This window comes from Pomacea canaliculata, linkage group LG9 (genome assembly GCF_003073045.1).
Source record: "Pomacea canaliculata isolate SZHN2017 linkage group LG9, ASM307304v1, whole genome shotgun sequence".
Classification (NCBI taxonomy): Eukaryota; Metazoa; Mollusca; class Gastropoda; order Architaenioglossa; family Ampullariidae; genus Pomacea; species Pomacea canaliculata.
In genome coordinates this window covers 5,552,489-5,573,442 of record NC_037598.1, presented here as the reverse complement: position 1 = coordinate 5,573,442, position 20,954 = coordinate 5,552,489, and the positions used below count along the sequence as shown (strand labels likewise).

General features: G+C 44.0%; 1 protein-coding gene across 5 annotated transcripts in view; it reads left to right on the top strand.

The window, feature by feature from the left end:
- The first annotated feature begins 1,769 nt into the window (after positions 1-1,769).
- Positions 1,770-20,954, top strand: part of LOC112571818 (metabotropic glutamate receptor-like) — a 100,716-nt gene continuing 81,531 nt past the window's right edge. For 4 of the 5 annotated variants that reach the window (XM_025251125.1, XM_025251123.1, XM_025251124.1 and 1 more), the window contains exon 1: positions 1,770-3,560. The gene's annotated coding sequence lies outside the window, so the exon portion shown is untranslated. Of the gene's footprint in view, positions 3,561-4,941; positions 5,109-20,954 lie in introns of all 5 variants that reach the window. The other variant, XM_025251122.1, reaches the window with a different exon arrangement.

Sequence of the window (20,954 nt, the reverse complement as noted above, 5' to 3'; positions counted from 1 at the left end):
GCCCATAAACACGAGCCCGCAGGAGGATATGTCGAGTCGATAATCTTCGCGAGGTCGGAAAATACTGGCGTGAATGCATGAACAGGGGCTGAGGGAGGGGTGAGCTCGTGCATGTTTAGATTTGCATCTCTTTCTGTGAAAGTAGGTCTGTTTGTCTGCTTGTCTTTAAACTGGAACGTAGAGTGAGTGGAGGTACATACGTGTCAGTGTGCTTGTACATATATATATATGTCTGTGTAACAATGTTTTGTACATGTATGTGTGTCTGTGAGTGTGTACCTGTGTTTTGTACCTATATGTGTGTCTGTGACTGCGTGTTTCTACGCACATCTGCCTATATGCATAAATATGTGTTTGAGTATGAGTGTAGTTATTTAGGGGTAGATAAATAAATGACAGAGCGACAGAAGAGTTTTGTATCAAATTAAAGTTGAAAGAAACACAAATAAAACATAAAGAATAAAAATGAAGCGCTTACTCACATGTATGTCTGCTTGTATATATGTATATATACACATGAGTTTATATATCATGTGTCAATGTGTGTGTATATATATATATGTGTGTGAGTGAAGATAGCGCGAACTAAAAAATTGTTTTTGTATACTTATATAGTCTATATGTGTCTGTATATGTGTGTAGTGTGTATGTGTCTGGATATGTATGAGTAGGTGTTATAAAAGAGAGAGCGGGAGAGGAATGCTGCTTCTGTAATGCAAGACCATCAGGAGAGTAATAAAGAAATACAGCAACAAAGGAAGGAGGAGTTCAGCCCCTATAGAATAAAAGAAAGTTTTAACTCGTAAACCGACTGAGACCTAACCTGTCGACAAAACCAAAACAGAACAAAGAAAGATACAAAGAAAATCAACAACAATGATAAGACGATTGCAGAACCGGTTATACAACTAAGGGGAGGGGAGGACACGTGATGGAACAACTCGTCTCAAGAGCCAGTCACGAGGCTGCAGACACGAGCTGAGGTTCAGTCCCTCCATCAGAAGCATGTCAATACAAGGAGAAACACGAGCGCCATCCCCCCCAACAACAGACCCCCACACATGCACGAGGCTCATGGTCACGTGAGATATTATTGGCAGCTGACCTGACGTCTCTCAGGAGGAGGTCATGGAAATCACTTTCCAGCTCTCGTCCTTACTTGGACCGCAGTCACGAAGCAGCAATAAGACTACCCCAGGGTTAGCCACGGCCTGGAAACCTTCTACAGTCTCTAACACCGAGGTTGGCTGATAATCGTAAAGTCACCATCTTGAACACGGTCTAGATGTGTTTATAGAAGGGTAGAGCTAGAGGTATTGGCAAACCCGGGGTAGAGATGTACCTCTAGCTCATGACTGTGCCCCCAGCGGTATAATATTGCCCGTGTATCCAAGGTCTCATTTGTCAAAGATTTTGTGACAAACGCCTCTGGCAATTTTATTTCTCGATTTCATCTCCAAATCTCATAAAATAATGACACGCGGGTCGCAAAATGAAACAGTATACTATAATATATAATAATTATAACATGTAATATGACGAGGGCTTAAGGTCAAAAACGAACCTGGACGGTTCAGCTCCACACACCCGCACTTGCAGGGATCCATGATGGAGAAAGGGTTGGTCGCGCGCGCGCATACATACACACTGAAGCAATTCTTCCTGAAGGAGGAAAAACACGCGCAGACACAACCATGAGTTGGAGGATTGGGAGGCTGTTATCTCGGGATCAACGAGAAGTGTCAAATCAGTAACTTCAGAAGCCGGACAGGAATAGATTTTGCCCCATCGTATTGAACTCCGTGACCGCACGAAAAGCAAGCAGACGAGAGTGTCGATGTGCAGAGAGTTTGCCACTGTTGTCACCTCGCCGTGCTCCCCTTCCCACAGTCACCCACCCAGGGTGGAAAGCCAGGATCTGATGTTGGTGGGTATATGTGTGTGTCGGGGGTGAGGGAGGGGATGATTCTCGATTCCTCCTTCCTTCCCTCGACACTCACGCTCCTGGACTCTTGTTCACTCTTTTGCTGCAGTCTCCGACCGGTCGAACCCATCCCCACCCCTCCTCTCCCCCCCCATGAGACCCGCGTTGGGTCCCAGGCAGCCGTGCGCATGCGCCGCCCGTTGCCGCTTTGCGGAGTCGCGTTCCGCTGGCTGTCAGGCGGCCGTCGGCCTCGCGTCTGGGTGATGGTGACAAGCCCAACGCGATTCCTCCCAGACCGCACCGCGATATTTTTCTGCAGCAGCGCAGCGCGGCGCGGCGCGACAGCAAGAGGATAAAGATGCACCCGCCACGACTCGCCTGCACGCCGCCGCATGACCTTTGGTGCGCATCCGCTTCTGCTTTGTGACGCATGCACTTAACGCACGCCGCGCTGGCACGCGCTCGCAGCATGACTTCATTTCCCCCGATGGTAACCTTCCCCCTCTATGACACGGAAGGAATCCTCTCGGGCGATAAGGAGCAATAAACAATTATGGGATGTTATCGAAAGTTTCGCACGTGTTGACAAGACTGATACCTTATCATCTTTCCAAGATGTGTGTGTAAAAAAAAAAAACAAACGAGGGTTCCCTTGTCCGGGGTTTACCTGCGGCTCGGTAGGACTTGAGGCGTAACCGCGGACTTTCACAAGTTCCCACGTACTCTGTCGAACTTTTCTTGGAACATCTTGAGGGCAACAGGAAACGAACTATCTTCCTGACGTGAGTGCAAACCTGATAAAACCCTCGAGACGACGCAAATCCGGATAGCTCGAGACGAGTTGTGACCTCCGTTACACGCATGACAAGATCTCGGGTCACACTCCAGCAGAGTGTGACGAAAGGGGATGTCGATGGAGGACCTGCGACTGTCGACTGTGACGACACTCAGCAGGTGAGCGGCTTGCCGGGCCAAGGTCGGTCTTCTCCCCAGCTCACTTTTCTCCATCGCAGGTAGGGAGGAGTTGAACCGCTCCGTGGATGACGAGTTAAACCAGTTTGTGTTGCAGGTATTGTGCGAGTGACAGATCGAAGCAGTTGTTGGGGGACAAGTCAATCCAGTCTGTGGGTGATCAGCGGAACCGATTTGTGTTTGACAAGCAAAATCAGTTCCTCTCGCGGTGAATGACGAGATGAACCGCTCTGTGATATGTTGAAGTGGTAGTGTGTGTGCATGGGTGACATTCCGAACCGGTTCGTGGGTGACACGGTGAACTTGGGTAACAATTAAACCACTGCCAACAATAGCACGTGAAACTATTTTGTAAATTACAAGTTTAAAAACATTGTGAATGACAGTCGAAACTAGTGGATGACAAGAGAGTTTGTTGGTGACAAGAAGAAGCAGTTTCGAGTTGACTAGCTAAACCAGTTTGAGACTAAAAAGCTGAACCACTACGTCGTGTGCAACAGCTCACAAATGTTCAGTACGTGACGTGACGCAGCAACAACACGACCTTTGACCTATACTACTACCACCGACCCACCCACCTGCGCGAACCAACATCAGCGTCTTGGCAACATCAGAAAATGTTGGTCGTCGCTGGCTGAAGAAGCACTTTCATCGTTTCTGTGGGGTAAGATGATTTTCTTTCAAGTTAGTCTTGGGTTAGTTACCTCCTAGGTTACCTTTTTCACGGGGGTGTAACGGTCTCAATTTTGGGCGGACACCGCGCGTGCTCGCGTGCGTGTGTGTTTACAGCGGCGTTAATTTGTCTTTAATTGGAAGATTGTGTGTCAGAACCTTTCGTATCTTTCTGGCTTTCGGCCCGTATATATCAGTTGATCAAGATACACAGACTGTAAAAATAAACCCTCCCCACCCACCAAAAAAAAAAAAAAATCCTCTTGAAAAAGAACGGGGAGACTGTGTGTCCACTTGAATGACAGTGTTTGTGGTGTGTTGAGTTTCTTGTTTGAGACAAAACGATTTCTTTATGGCTAAAGATTCACAGTGGTTAAGTTAACCTTTTGGAATAAATCCCTCCTTGTTGTGGCTGTAGCTGATTTAAAGATGGAAACGACTAGAACTTTCTATCATCATCACACGGGCGAGATTCTACATCTTCTCTCGAAATTATGTTAGAATACTCTCCCTTTCAACGGTCACACACTCGCATACTCAAGGAAATATTCATATACGCTCACAAGGTTATAAAGAGGGTGCGAGTGGGAGTGGAAAGAGAGAAAAACCCAGAGAAATGAACGAATGAATTAAAAATGAATGAGAAGAGGGGAAGAAATAAAGGAAGTAAAAGGAATGACACTTGAAGAATCCCTGTGCGTGCAAAGAAGCTCCAAACACCCAGACAACATTACACATCCCCAACTTGTCTTCAGGACCTTCCAGCAGGATCTGATAAATACATTAGGCATGGCGGAAATGTTTATCATTTCTGCCGTCAATCGTTCCTTGTTATCGGTGTCAAGATGGAAGACGGTCACCGTGATCCTAAGCAGACCGCATTCCAGTGCTCACCGGAAAACAGTTTCCTCCCGCAACATCTTTACGAGAAACAAAGTTACCTTTCCTGAGCAATGACAACAGAGCAAATTGTTCTTCTGTAAGAGCTTTTCAGAGTGAATGAAACTTTTGTGTTTATTTATTTATTTTTCTTGCCCTTTTTATCGTTTCGCTAAGGCTGTTGTCCGTGGTAAACATTTCGATAAATCCTTTCTACTTTATCTTCATCATCGCCATATACACCAAAGTTTCATTTCTTGTCGACTTCAATAAACATTTTTTGAGTTTCTCCTATTTTCTATTATAAACAATATTGCTTTCTATCCAGCGTATTTCCTAATGCCCACAATATTGTCTTTCATTCAGTGAGGAGACAAGAAAGTTAACCGCGTGTCCATGGTTTTGGATTTTTGCATGTGAGAATATGTCAGGACATTAGATGCATTTTGTCAGAGGGGTAAAACCCTTTCACAATGAACGATTCCTTCATTCAGGTGAATGCTCCAACGACCATCAGGAATTGCCCGTCGCACATTTCTAAGCTCGTTCCCCGAATTGCATCATTTGAAATCGGTCCATGTCCTCCCGTGCTGTCTGTGAGTACTCCCTGGAGGACAGCAGCTGGTCAAAGCGGCTTTTCCACCGTTTGCCTCCAATTTCGGTATTAACAATATCGTTCTTTATTTTATTTATTTATTTTTTGTGCATCTCTTCTCTACCTTTTTTGAAGACATGACACGAACTTGTTCGTCGGGATCAATTTGCTACAAAATAGAAACTGCAATAAATTTTAGTGCCATCAGCAACCAGGAGGAGTGCCGAGTCAGTAATAGCATTCAATGAAGTGGTGATTACAGTTTATTGAGGTTTGTTTGCTGGTTGGTTGCATTTTGCTGTGCTTCTTAAAATGTTTTTGGAGACCATGATCAAATATTGAAGTCGAATTGTATTGACTTATATATATATGTTCTTTTTCTGCTTGTTCTTTTCACAAATTTTTCGAGAATTTTGAAGTGTTTTATTTCAGAACCTCACACCTTTTCTTGGAAACTTCAGATAAGTCTCAGAACTTCATGTTACTGTGATAAAGTCATCAAATATTATTTTCTTTCTGGAAGCCTAGCTTTCATCGCGTACTCAGTCCATAGTCATTTACCAGATTACATGCGATCAATCTAACAAATTTTGTCCTGGGTCCTGTCTTTTCATCATGTACAATAAGCCACTCTGCTCCACGACTGACAGCCAGTCCGTGCTAAACCTGTTTAAGGAAGATGAGTGTCATTTGTATGTCATTCCTCAGTCATGTCAAGACTTGGTTATGTCCCTTTCTCGCTTCGTGTCCTAAACCATGTCCTGAAGGTCCTCCTGATGAACATCAGAGATTTCAAACTTCGGCTTTGAATTCGTTTTGAGTGCGAGTAAGCATAGTCATGTGACACCTGTACTGAAGACATTCGACTGTCTGTTTGTAATGACACGTGTCAAACTGTCAGAGTTTTGTTCTGAATGTTTAGTAGCATATTTTATGATTGTTATATACTTGAATGTAGTTTTAAATTTGTCAACACCAGAAGAGATTTCAAGGAGGGAGGAGAGATTCTGTCAAGATATGTTGGTGGCGAAGATTTCACCAAGATAAATGTTGGTAGGAAAGATTTATCCCTGAGAGACGGCGTTACACACCTACAACCAACAATTACCAAGAGTTCGACTGTGGACTGTTCCCCATGAGAGGTTTGAGCAACAGAGCGTTCGTGAATCCACGATGAGATGCCCCGAGGACAGGAACAGCCGGGAAGAGACGGGAAGAGACGGGAAGGGACGGGAACATCCTGTCACGGCATTGCGCTCAGCGCCAGACTACGCACCGATACGTTCGATACAGCCACGCACGCAGCAGGGCGCTGCATCACTGCCGTACTGCAGCAGCTGCATATCCTCACTGTCAGGGTTCATGATTAATACAACGGGCATGCCGGGAACGGGCCGGAACTGCGTCCTGCTGTAGTGCGGGGCGTTCATGGGAATTTCATGGCCAGAGGTGTTAATGCCCGTATGCCCATCTCCTGCCAGCATCTTGGGGATGGGGAGTGATGGTTGGGAGGGAGAGGAGTAGGGGCACAGCATCCTGCTACACCTCGCATCATCGTTGTTTAGCTTCAGTTGTGTTTGGAGGGGGAGGAGAAATTGCAACGATAGTCTGTGATGCATGTCTGACATCTCGTGGTGGGGAGGAGGGAGCAAGGATGCTGGGTGGTGGAGGGACAATAAAGCAGGCATCCCACTGTATTGTTCTGGGTGTGTTTACGGGTACAAGGCAAGGCTGAGTCGCAGGCGCGCCATGCTGCACGGCAACGTGATGCACGACTTGCGATGGCATATTGAACTGTGACCCAGCCGTGCAAGCATGCAGAACTAACTTGCATCAAATGTTACTATCGACTTTTGGTGCCGCTATTTACTGTTGTATATCTCCTGCTTCACAATCTCCCTCACTCTCTCCCTCACTCTCTCACTCTGAATGTCTTCTCGAAGCCTTCATTTTCCTCTCTTCCTTGTCTCCAGCCAGGCTTCAATCACATGCCTGTATACCCCACAGCAGTGATGACATCACTCACACCATCACCACCACCACAGACAGGAATCTGCTAACGCCCTCTACACAACACAGAGTCCCGTGTGTAGAATGTTAACCCAGGGGGACTTAACAACTTACCTTGGGAGTCAACTGCATGTTGACCGCAATTTCAATGTCTTCAGCGTCCGGACATACACCAAAGATGTCCTGATACCTAACAGACAACTTGTGCTTGAAGATATTTATTTGTCCGGTTAAGAGTAACATTTAAAGCACGGACTGAGCACTTAATAGCTAACTTCTTACTTTTAAAGAAAGCATTACCTACCCCGCCCCTACACGATAAGTAAAAATATTATTTTCGAGGTTAACAAATATGTTCATTAAGAGAAAATGTCTTCCTCCATTTTTAAATGGTTTTATGCACGAATCCACCGACTTTAAACTTGAAGTTATGGCCATGTCGTCTGGAGCCATTCATTCCAGTTCATCCTGTTTAAGCAAGTGCATGATCTTTCAGTCAAGAATATTCCGTGGAGAACCCTGCTGCTGCAGCAGTTTGCGAGTGCTGTGCAGCGCTGTGTCGGGACAATACCCGTCCCCAGGTCGCTACCCCACTCCCGGCGCGAGATTTATCTAAAGTGTAGTATTTACATTTTATCGACAGCGGCGAGGCACAGGGAGGGAGGGCCTGTGAGGGATTGGGTGTCATTAAGCCATGGCGTCTCGTTCTTTCTCGGGCCCAGCCTAGTCACACGAGACTCTGTCGCAATGTTTCTCGGCCTTTCTTGGACCCGATGACCATCTAGACATTGCTTTGCCGGCCCACTCCCACAGTTTATGGAAAAAAAGCAAGTCACACGGAGGAAATCGAAAAGGCTGGGTCCGCTCGGAGGGCCAAACAGACCGTGAAAACGATGATTCGTGAGGCTTTGTCATCCTGCACTTTTGTCAGAGCCAGACTTTGCCAACTTGTGGGACGAGGATGATTTAAGAAGAGCTACCTGAACCATTGATGAGGTTTAACCATCGCGAATCAGTTTTTTTTTCTAAACCTTGATATAAAAAAAGCTTTTGATACATGTTACGCATTTCTTTTGGCAAGCAATTACAACACAGTCAAAATAAAAAAGTAGAGATATCTAAATGCTCACATTTGTTTCTCGAAATGGTCTCTGTGAATCGATTGTACTTCCTTGCCCGAGACGACCCAGATATTGAGACTGACCATTCGAGCATGAGATTTACTGGATCGGTCTAGCATGTAAAGTAAATGGTTAACCTAGCATGAAATGCAATGGATAGGTTTAGCCTGTCATATAACAATGCCCTGTATGGACTGTTGGATGAAATCGTTTTTTCGTGGAGTATGTCTTCCTGGGACAAGGCAGCTGAGGCCTCAACAATATTCATGCTGAGGTGGTTAGTGTTAACCCTCTCTCTGTCAGTTTTGGCAATGAGAATTCTTGACTTTGTTTGATTAAAATAGGTTATAAAAGGTACAGTGTTCGTATTTTCATCTTCTCTCTAAACTTTATTTACTCAATTTTTATGAAACCGTTTTAAATGTTAATGTTCACAAATTTTGAACAGAGGTTATATTAACAATAATTGATCGAAGAACTTTGAACTTCACCATCAAACCGACAGCTGAGAATAGAATAACAGCAGCTTCACTCCTCCCTCCCGAAGGGGTCTTCAGGTCGATTCCTTGTTCTTACCGGCTAATGCACGATGAAGACCAATTAAGCGGCTTTCTACAAAGACTTCAAGTGCGTGGTGAGGCTCCTCTGTAAGAAACGAACCGCTTCTTCTTGTTTTCATTTTGCTCTTTGTTTTATGTTCTTGTTCTATGTTCTTGTTCTGTGTTCTTGTTCTTATTTTGTGTTTTGTGATCTTGTTCTGTATTTTGTGATCTTGTTCTGGGTTCTTGTTATATGTTTTCTTTCTATTTTCTTGTTCTATGTCTTTGTCCTTGTTCTATGTTCTTGTTTTGTATTCTTGTTCTGTGTTTTGTGTTCTTGTTCTATGTTTTTGTTCTTGTTCCTGTTTTTGTTTTTGTCCTTGCTATTCCCTACTGTCTCCCTTTTTTCAACCGACAGAAAATTTAACCCGATCCTCCTCCTCTTCCCGAAAAAATCAAAGAAAGATTTAAAAATGACGCCATTTCAAGATTCAGGGGCAAAAGAAAGCTTTTTTCTTTTATGCTTGGGACAAGGTTCTTGTACTGGTTGTAGGAAATCCGATTAGACGGCGAGGCTCCGGCGAGAGACTACATGACGGCCCCTCACGTGATCAACTTAGCCACCGCCTCTCCCGTAGCTTCACGTGGACGTCCTGCCATCCGCCATGACACAGAGATACTGCTCAGTAGACAGTTCCCACTCTATGTCCGCCACCTCCCGTTGCAATCTGTGTCAGGGTCTGCCAGGGTCTAAAGATTCTGTCACTATTTTACTTATCCTACCTAAACAGAAAAATAAAATCCGCCAGTGATGAGTTTTTTGACAGGGAAATAAATCTGTGACTAAAGATCTGTTGGAAAGGTGAGGTGAGGGAGCGAGAAGGAATTGGTTTGAAAAGGACAGGAGAGATAACTAGCAAACAAGTAGGCGTGAGAGCGAGGCAGCGAGAGAGGGAGAGAAGGATAGAGAGAGAGAGAGGGAGAGAGAGAAGGAGAGAGAGAAAGGGAGACAGAGGGGGAGACAGAGGCAGGCGCGTTGTAATTCTTGTTAAGACGGATTTTCGAATCAATCCGAGAGCCTCACGAGTAAAAGCTTTTTGCAGTACTCCATCCGACGAATCAGAAATCGCCTCCAAGGCACCTTTAAACATTTTATCTGGTTAGTGGATGCGCGCGCAGGTGGCCTTGTCTGCTGGGCCTTATAAGCTGCAGGCTTTACGCTCGGACAAACATACATTACTCGAGCTCATCACTTTTGGCAACAGCTTGCATGCATTCTGGTGTGTGTGTGTGTGTTTTTTTTTTCACGTTTGTATACCTTCACGTATGTGTTTATTGTTGAAAGCAACAAATAGAAGTGGGATGCGAGAAGGTTGTGGACATCACCAATGATTCAGAGCCTGGCCGTGACAGGAAAACTTGGCTTTGACTGTTCGTCCATTGATTGTAATGGTGGGCGACAACCAATAAAAGGAAAACGAGTTTTGGGATTTGAACACCACAGCTCACCACCGACTGCCACAACTGTCATCACATTTGGCAGATGACAGCCTCGCCATCACAGCTTTGATTATGTTATCATCCCAGTCACAGTTACAGGACCACTACCACAACATTTATCAACAACTTTCCTAGACTTTGTTTCTCATAGAAGGCTGTCTCAGGTCACGTGATCTATCAAGCCCAGTCCTTGGCGCATAGACCACGTGGTGTGGTTGATCTGTCAAAAAGTTTATTTAATATATTTCTTCAATATAATTTTATTGAAAGTGTGTAAATATTAATGAATTTTAAATTAATCTAAGTCAGAAACATTCTGTATTGTCGGTGCATACATTACAAGTGGGAGCACCGGGAGACTGACATTCGTCATGCTCGGGACACGTGACCAGGATGTAGGAGGGTGAAGACAGCAATGGAATCATGTACATTCCAGTCTAGGTGTCTCAATGTATGATATTCCAGAAAATAATTACGATGACTGGAAATGGTTCCACTATTCTCAATGGATTAATACCTACCAATACCTTGAAATACTTGTTTTCATAGCAGGGTAGGTTATTTCAAACTTTTATTTCTTATACCGGGAATATAATTATATATATATACTGGGAATTTCGATCCTGCTGTTCAGCTATTCCATTGTATTTACAGCACTACAGTCTAATTTATGATCACATCATCACTATGAGCATTCTCCAAAATGGAAGTATTACCATGTTAAAAAAATAATCCCAAGGAAAAGGACCTCGGACAAGAGAGGTAACACGGGGAAAGGGACGTAACACTCGATATACTAAACCTGGCGAGATACATGCACTAACCTGAGGAATTTGTTTCATGTCTTCATTCAACAGTAGTCTGGAAACACCACATTCCTGTCCAATATTTGACAAGGACACAAAGAAGCTCCACTCGAGGCTCGGTGTGTCACCTAATGGGCCGTTGATTACTTTTTGAAGTCCGCCGCTGGCAGTTGTTCCTTGCGGTGCGACACACTCTGTTAACGATGGAGGTATCGATGTTTTGTAAAGGAAGACGAAGATTGTGGTCGCAGGTAGAAGACATCGACAGGGAGGCGATGATGGGCTTTTTTTCCCCCATCCTCAAAAAAAAAAGAGCGAAAGGACTTATCGCGACAAAGCCCAACGGATTAGGTGTTGGGGTTGGGTGGCCCTTGCCTGGCTACAATAAGGAGCTTCTTCTGCTCTGTCTTCCCCTAGGCTGCACTTTGGCTGTCAGGATGCTAGGACTGGAATCTCGCCTGCTTGTGTGTGTGTGAGTGAGAGAAAGTGTGTGCATGTGTCTGTATGTTTACGATGCATGCACGTGTGTGCGCATGTCTGCATCATCCTCGGCAGTCGCTCCAGACCAGCATCATTCTCACCTTCTGCTGACCACAGACCACATCCTCTCCACACCCCATTCTACTCCCTCCCTACCTCCCCTTCCATTTCTTGGGCATCAGTCCTCCCCCAGCATCCTTTTCTTCTCGCTCCTTTCGGCGCACGGAAGGGACGTCATCATCACCCGCGGAGTTGTCCCGCTTGCAGCGACAATTTGCCCGAATTTTTCTCCCCCCGTAATCTGCAACTTAACTGCTCGTCAACCCGCTGTAATGCCAGTACATTCTGCTACTCCCACCGCTGGCTATCTTGATTTCTGTGTCCACAGTGTCCATCTGAACTCCAGCCAAGTGGAGGCAGAAACGCTTTGCTGGACATAAATCTGAAGCTAAAAACAAATGGGGATTGAGAAAAGCCTTGCAGCTGGTGCTCTAACTCTGTGGACGGTTTCAGAGGGAGAAAGTGGACTACATCCATCGCAATTGTGGAGTTAATTCCTTGGATTTACTGGCGGGGCGAACACGAAAAACAGAGACGATTTTCAGACATCGCCATCACGTGGTGTGTTTGCCATCCAGATTTATTCCGAGCGACATCCTGATGGACACCGATTTTTAGGTGGAAATTGACCGACATCTAGATGGACTCTGACCAACTTAATGGCTAGTATTGACCGGTTTGTGATACGAAAAGTCTTCTAGATGAATGCTGACCGACTTGCCAGTGAATACCGGGCGATTTGCAGATTGATACTAACCTTCCCCTTGATACCAACTCTGATACGGATCCTCTTCCAAAGCGATACTTGCTGGCTTTCATGGGCAATGGCGTAAACAAAAATCTATACAGCAGTGGATGTGGAAACTTTGGATAAATTTAATGATATAGCCTGCAGACAGCTCGAGAATGGAGACATTAAATCCCTCGGAATGACCGAGTGCGCCGTGGCGGTGTTGAAAGGCGGAAGCGTGGAGATGTTCGGTTAGATATCCGTCATGCTCATGTTTATTAGTCTCATGTCAACCTCGGTTATGTGGACATGTCTAAACAATCTCTTGTCTAACGATTCTAGTTATCTGAGGCATCATTCTAACGAGCTTTGTCTCTGTGAGGCATCATGGCGCGTAGGTATCTCCGTGGAAGTAGTTCTCATCACACAGACTATCACGCGCATGATGTCCATGTCTTCAACATCATTTCTCTCCAAGATGAGTCGCCCCGGGGTTGTTTCTTTCCAAGACAGCAGGAGTTTCTCAAAGTGAATGGTCTTTGAAAAAATAAATTCTTTACAATGATGCTCACAAGGACGCGCTTTATCACTTTCGGAAAATGAAATTTTATTTTTTTTTTTTAAATTGGCTGTTAAAAGTTGTCTAGACTTCAGACAATATAGATAAGAATCGGAGGTTTATACCTTAAAGAGAAATGTAGGTATATTGTTAGGTCTCAGAAATGCCCAACATTTTCTGGACATGAATAAAATCTCGCGGGCCAGAACATGGTTTTGCCAGAATGAGGGCAATTATGTTGTCTCTCGTTAAAATGAGCGGGCCGGATGTGACTCGGGGCCGGCAGGTCGGGCACTCCTGTGTTAGACATATGTCATATTTATGTAAGTAAATCATGTATATCATGTGATTATATATACATAACACATATTATTGCTGTCTTTGATGGCTGAGGCCTTGAGCCGACCTGTGTTGGTCAGGGTCTTCAGTAGCCGGTCCCTCGTCTATGGTCCTCGATCCAGTTCTCCTTAGCTGTCTTCCTCCCTTTCCCGATGATGCAAGTCACTTCTTTGTGCTTGGAAGTTGTTTTGGTTTGCTTTTCCCTTCTCTCTTCAAAGCCTTCCTTTGGTCAAGGAGATCTAGGATGTCTATGACCCAGGCTTGTTTCTTCTTTTTTCGTTTGCTCTAGTATTATATCCGTGCTGTTGACATTAGATGATCTTTGATGTGTTCAGCAAGGGTATCTATATCACAGGCTTCCTGGATGTCCTCGTTTTGGCCGTTGTGGATGCTGGATTTGAAACATTTAGGATAAAGTCGATTGTTCCATCTGGTGCTAAGTGGCCGTCCTCGATTTCTTGTGAGATGAGTATTGGCTGAAGTGAGCTCTGCCCATACTCTAGGAGTCTGATAAAGCTCCTCCCTTTTGCTGTCTTTATATACATATAAGTAGAAAAATATACTTAGACAATGATAGTTTTGTGAATCCTGGCAGAGATGTGAAAGGATGTGAGTGTGATCTCCCCCAGTCCCACAAGGTCCCCCCGGTACCCTTCTAACTCATTGAGGGACCTGCTTTACTTTCTGCACTGGTGTGAGGGGCGAACTTTTTACCTACCAGTGGATGTTCCTTCTATCAACTTTATACCTTCTTTGATTCCATTAGATGTTGAAAACTGAAAGTGAAGCAGGAACCGAAGTAGCAGATACATAAACAAGAACTAAGTATAGACCGGGTGTCATGGTCACACCTGAGAGATTATACAACTTCTTGTTTTGGTTCTTACTACTTCTTCTTTCATTCTTTGATATGTTTTTCTCTGTCGCTCGTTCGCTCAGTTCTACTCGTCTGTTCTACCTTCTCTTTGGGCATTAATTAGAGGTTACGTCCCCTGTAATTGTCTCCGTCTATCGTCTGTTGGGTTTCCTGCCCATTCAAATGTGGTCCACAGAGGGCGGCCTTTTCATTTTGGGCCTTTTCTGGTCGGAGAGCGATACGGTCTTCCCCTCTCTCTCTTGGTATTCGTTCTTTCTTTGTCTTTTTGCTGGGTGTTTGGCTGCCTGTCTCGGAGAGATAGAGAGATGGGTGGAAGGGGTGAGTGCGAGCCTAAAACAGTACGACACTGGCTTCGAATGTGTAACCTTTGTCCTCTTTGGTTAAACTGTGTCGTGAGCATTGTGGGTAGTGGGTTAGGATTGTTTTTGTGGATGTGCCACCAGAATGCAGGGCTGGACAAACTTGCTGTGATGAATCATGACGAGACTCAGAGGATGAACACGAGCTACAGCATGGCTGTCTTTCTTTTTCTTGTCCCTCCTTCTCTCCATCCTCATCTCACGCTTTTTCTCTGCTTTTACTTTTGGTTCTTCTGTTAAATGTCTTGCATCGTTTTGGTCTTCTCTGTATGTCTCTGTACTCCTACACCTCTGTCAACACACAACTCTCTCTAACCTCGTCTGTACACGAGAAAAAAGTCTCCTCACGAGATGATTCGTTTCAGAGAAGATGACTTGCCACTGTTTGATTGGATGATCATCAGAAGTTTTCCAAAAAAACACAATCGCTCTTGTTAATAACAAGAATTAACTAATTAATTAATTTTTATTTTCATTGATCTACAAATTGCAGCAGCTATCTCTCTACCCCCTCTCTGTGTTGGAGTTATGTCTCCGAGAGCGAAGAGCTCTTGCGAAAGAAGATAGAGAAGGTCATGATGAGGCCAGCGTTGTCATAGCTTCTCCAACCTTCTAAGGAAGTCTGATTCTTGTAATTAAGCATTGAATTGTCTTTGTGGCCCGTGAAACTAGAGATCCACTGAGACTGGAGGTAATTTGTGTATTTTATTGGAGACAATTTGAAAAATAAATTGTGCTTCAATGTTTTTTTATGTCTAAAAATAGCCTGGGAGGCACTCTCTCACTCTTACCACTCACCATACAAACACAAATACAAACACACAGATTCACGCACACACGTACTGCACACATTCACCTGTCTTTTTTTTTTTTTTGTCTTCTTTCTCGTTCCTTCCATCCCCATATTTGAAGTGCGGGTTTTTACACCTCATCACATCTCACTGATCAAACTACAAGAAGGAAGGAACTAGAAGACACATCGATCGTGGAAGGAGATGAAAAGACTTCAAGCAATTACTTTTTGAAACTTTTATTGATTGTTACTGGTGCTGTTCCGGCTGTCAACATTCAATTTGCTGTTTGACCAAGTGCTCCTCAAAATTAGAGTTACCTCCTTTTAATTAAGTTCGGATAAGATGTCATGTCTACTTCTGTCTCTCCACGCTGTACTACTGTTTGTCTAGGGTTTAAATTCCTTTCATCTGCTTTCTAGTCTGTTATTTTATCATCATCATCATCATCATCATCATCATCATCATCATCATCATCATCATCAGAAAAGATACCCAAGGATTTTTTTTGGTGGTGGTGTGGGGGGGGGGGGATTTTAGAATCCAACCTTTACCATTTTCAAATAAAATTGTCTGGGAAAATAAAAAGTCAGCCAGGTTTAGAGGGATATTCTGAAGGAAGAGGTTTATGGAATCTGAGCGTATTCCACCTGCCAGCCTCCAGACAAACACCGGCTGTGATTGAAGTCTTTTCCACATTGCTACAGAAGGCTTTTATGAACCATGATTTTCAATAAAGCAGCCCTGTGAGCACACTAGTCTTACATCATGCATAAACAATGAACAATATACGTGAGGGGCTGGCTGGGGCCTGATGATGGAAACAGTAATAGGCTACAGTTATACCATGAAAATGGAGCAATCGGACCTTAATCTCCTGCAGGGTCGAAACAGCCTACATCAGCACCGCCGTAAATTGGGAAAGATATTTTCCAGCTTCTGAAGAATAATAAGTGTGACTTTTACGATGCATAAATAAATATTAGCGAATTTGGGTTAGTGTGTGAGGACGAGGAGTAGTGGGGCTGCGGGGTACAGTTCCACAAGCAGTGAGAGGGGAAGGTACAGAGGCAAGTGCCATGACGGAGGACAATATTACTGCGTGGTATAGGACCAACCAACCAACCAACCAACCAACCAACCAACCAACCAACCAACCAACCAACCAACCAACCAACCAACCAACCAACCAACCAACCAACCAACCAACCAACCAACCAACCAACCAACCAACCAACCAACCAACCAACCAACCAACCAACCAACCAACCAACCAACCAACCAACCAACCAACCTACCTACCTACCTACCTACCTACCTACCTCAACCAATCGAATCCAACCAACCCCAACTCAAACCCAACCAAACCCAACTCAAACCCAACCAAACCCACCCAAACCTACCCAACCCAACCCAACCAAACCAAACCAAACCAAACCAACCAACCAACCAACCAACCAAACTAAACCAAACCAAACCAACCAACCAACCAACCAACCAAGCAACCAGAAAACAAACAAACAACCATACAAACAAACAACCAACCAAACAAACAAAAAAAGAAACAGAAATTAGGGTCCATATTGTTTAATGCCTTTCAAAAGTTGTATTTTTCATTTAGTTTTTAATTTTTAAGGAGAGAGGGGGAGAAGTGGGGAAGCAGAGCTCTGCAATTTTTCATGTGACTGTGGACGGGTGTGCCAGTGCCACCCAGCCTACAAACCTGTTTCTTGTGAATTATTAAAGCATCTAATCCATGCTATGGCATTCTGCGCCAGGCTCTTGCTGTTTAATTATACGGACACACGGTCATTGCCAGTGTATTACACGACCATCGTCTGCTTGTCATCATGGAGCCAGCACCTGTCCTCGCCTGCTGCTATTTAATTATAGACACATCCCGCTCTGCTTATTTAATTAGGATGAAGGATGAAACTAGCGGCTAGAAATGGAGACTGTCGTTTTTGCTTCGCTCTTGTGCTCATATTATTCAACTTTTTTACCCTGTTCGTTCTTGTTTATAATACGCGCTGGTATATTTTTCTACCCGTCAGGAGCTTACTCACACAGGAACCTGTCGTTAATAAAAATCTTTTATTTTATATGTAAAATATATTCTGAGATTCGCCTCTGTGACAATCTGATTTCACAGCACCGGGGGCAGCCGATGGAGGGAATTGTGGGAAATTAATTACAAATATTATTTCGGGTATAAATGTGAACATATCATATAAGGAAATGAAATCTGAAGACAGTTCCTCAAATTAATTTACAGTTTTGTTGTTATTACACCCTAACAGTGGCAGCCTTACTTTTATATTCCTTCTTCCCTTCCCTCCATCTCTTTCTTTCATTCTTCTCTTATCGAGTCATTCTTTCTTTCTCCTCTGTCATCCTCCTTCAGCTCTGTTATTATTATATTTTTCATTTGTTTATTGATACTTTCCCCGATCTATAGAACATTAAGCAGGTTATCTAAAAGATGCCTATTCATATCTTCTTATGATTGGTGTTTGCTTTGTTTGTTTATTTTTTGTGATTGATAATGTCATCTCCCAGAAATATTTGTCTTCTGTGTGGATTGCATCTGCAGCCATAGATGATAAGGTCATTTAGCTTTAAATTTTTTCATATTCTTTGCTCTCTACCATCCAGGCAATCATTTTTTTAAAACGAAAACTTCATTAAACACAGACGATGAGGTTTTTGATAGTCCACTGTAATAAATATTTACTTTTTTTAATCCCCGGCATTATCGGCCGTCAGGAGGGATCTTCTGGTCGAGAGAGTAATGAGGAGGGCGTGGCACATGTCAGTGACATGTCAATTAAGATCCGCGGTGCTGTGTCATGGCCAAATTAACTTCTCAAGACCACAAACTCAGTTAATTGCCCTTGGGGTCACGCCCCTGTCAGTGAAAGCATTAACGTGTAAAACAAAAATGTCGTCCGCTTCCGCTTGGGCAGGTCACGTGACACAGGGCAACGTTGATGTCGTGGCCGAGGAGAGAGTTAACCCTTGATGTGGCTGACCTCTGGTCACGTTCAGAAGAACTGGAATAGTTTACCCCTGAGGTAAGCTTCCGTATGATAGCCAAGAGTCCTGACTGCTTGAAAAAGGGAGAAAGTTCCGTGAAGCACTTTATACCTGACAAACCAGAACCACTCAGTACCCGGATGTGAGGAAATGGTTCTGAAGAATTTGTTTGTGTTCCTGCTGATGACAGTGACAGTGGGATGAGCTGCTCTGTGGGTAGGAGGGATGGTGGGGAGGGAGTTGGGTGGTGACAGGGGAGGAAGATCAATGAGATGTGTGTGTGCGCGTGTGTATGTGAGTGTGTGAGAGTGTGATGTGAGAGAGAAAGTCTGTGTGTGTACCGGCAATCCACTCAAGAAAGTATTGAATTAGAAATTCAGTGCAGCCACAATCTGTCGCAATGCGATCACAAGGCTAGACACAGGCGTGCTGTAGTTGCAATGGGAGACCTAGGTCTGAGTGCACCTGAAGGTCTGGGGTCTGGGGTCGCTGGAGGGGTCTGGAGACTGGCCGCAAGGTGATAAATCGCTGAGTAAGCCTCTCATTAGCTTAATGTTAGCGCGCGCTCGGCGCCAGCAAGTGACGGGCCCTGACTGTCTTGGATAATGAAGAACCGTTGTCTCCAAAGGAGATCTGGTGCTGCTGGTGCCGGTGCTGATGGCGATGTTGCTGCTGATGGTGCTAACAGTGATGCAGATGAAGCTGGTGGTGACGGAGTTGGTGTCGGTGCTGCTGGGGTGGGGTGGAACACCTTTAAATATTTTTATGTTTATATTTTTATATGTAACTTTATTTAATAATTTATTGGTTTTAAAAGTAATTTGTTGTCATGCATACACACTTGGCGTGGAAGCTCATCCGGGGTACCCTGACATCGCACTACAAAGTGCTCCTAGACTGCTAATATTTTATAAGCCATTAGAAGAAAAGAAGCTCAGGGATGGGGAGTGGTAATCTCCCTTACCTTCACACGCACACACGCACACACACGACTCATTGCTTTAGTGATTGGACAGATCAAGTCTTTTCCCGTCATTTATCTTATGTCGGTCTTTCTTGACTTCTTCTGCAAAAGAGCTCCGTGGCCGAGGACCTGTTCGCTCAATACCTCGACCTCCGCCATCGTGAACGCCGCGAGACGAAAGCAATCCCATGATTGTCGGCGGCGCGTGGTGGAACATCCTGACCAATGTATGATGTCGAGAGAATGAGTGACGCAAAAATAGATAAATGGTCATCGACTGCTCTGGTTGACGACCACGGCAAAGTGTCCGAGGAAACATCGGTATTGATGGGCGCAGAGCCCGGGGTGGTCAGGACTTTGCGCATGCACACTCTCTCACACATCACATGCAAACAAACAAACAAACAAACAAACAAACAAACAAACAAACAAACAGACAGACAGACAGACAAACAAACAAACAAAAAAACAGACAAAAAAACAGACAAAAAAACAGACAAACAGACAAACAAACAAACAAACAAACAAACAAACAAACAAACAAACATATTTAGCATGCTGAATTTAGACGCTGTGTTAAGTTTTCTTGTGCTGGACACACCAGACCAATCTCATGGCGGTCACACGTGTTGCTTTACACAGTGGTGACATTATTAGCCTTAACAAGACCATAAGTGGATTACAGCCTCGAACTGAATTCCAGTCCTGACTTTTGTGCCCTCGTGAGATGAGCGGAGGCCATGCACTTGAAACTACGATGTGTGGCGAATGATGGTCAATAGAGTGAAGCCTGAAGAAAACGACTAATTGTCAACAGATGTTGCTGGAAGAAGAGAAAACGAAGTACAGTAGCAGGTATTGAAGCATAATTTCCATTATATCTCATTCTTACAAAATTTGTTTGCTTATTTCTTTAGAAACATATTTAAGGGATATTGTTGCAAGCCTGTGTCGGCTGCTCTTTTGCTATATCACAGTCCTATATTTCATGGTCCCACAATTTTTTTCACTTTTCAGTGGTAGGTAGCACACAGGTAAAAACATTGCATTTTTGTTCATTGCCAGTACAATAGAAGGATTATTAATGGTTGATTTTAAGGACTTTTCCTAATGATGATGATGATGATGATGTCAACTTATTTTTCTACCTGACGCCATCACCCAGTCCTCCTGAAGATAGTAAAAAAGAAAAAAGAAAATGATAACACATTTTAGGCCACAACAACTTTTTTATGATGAGAATGCATAATTATGAACAGCTTAATAATCCAGTATTCCGTTTACTCCCAAACATTTCATCCTAAGGTTTTGAAAAGGCTGTAATAAAGCTCAATACAATTTTTGTCCAAATAACTCTTAATTTCACGGGCAACAATTCTTTGACTTCTTTTTCTTTACATGGTGTCTAGCAGACATGAGCACACATTCACACACACACACACAATCATATTCACACACGTACACTTAAAACCCTTACTTCTAATTTCTCAGAAACTAAGAAGTGCGATCTATTTACAACTTCAAGAATAACAAGGCCTTGCCGGATGCACAGACAGTGGTAGTTGAAAGTAAAAAAGGATTTGGTGGTTTAGTGTTATTTTATTATTGTTCTCATTTAAGCCTGTTTGGGATCCCAGGGTGAACAAGTTCGCGGGTCTGTGTGATGACAGACTACAGACCGAGTGGACACACCCGACATCACACAAAACACCCGATCCACTACACACACAAGTTTGGAACT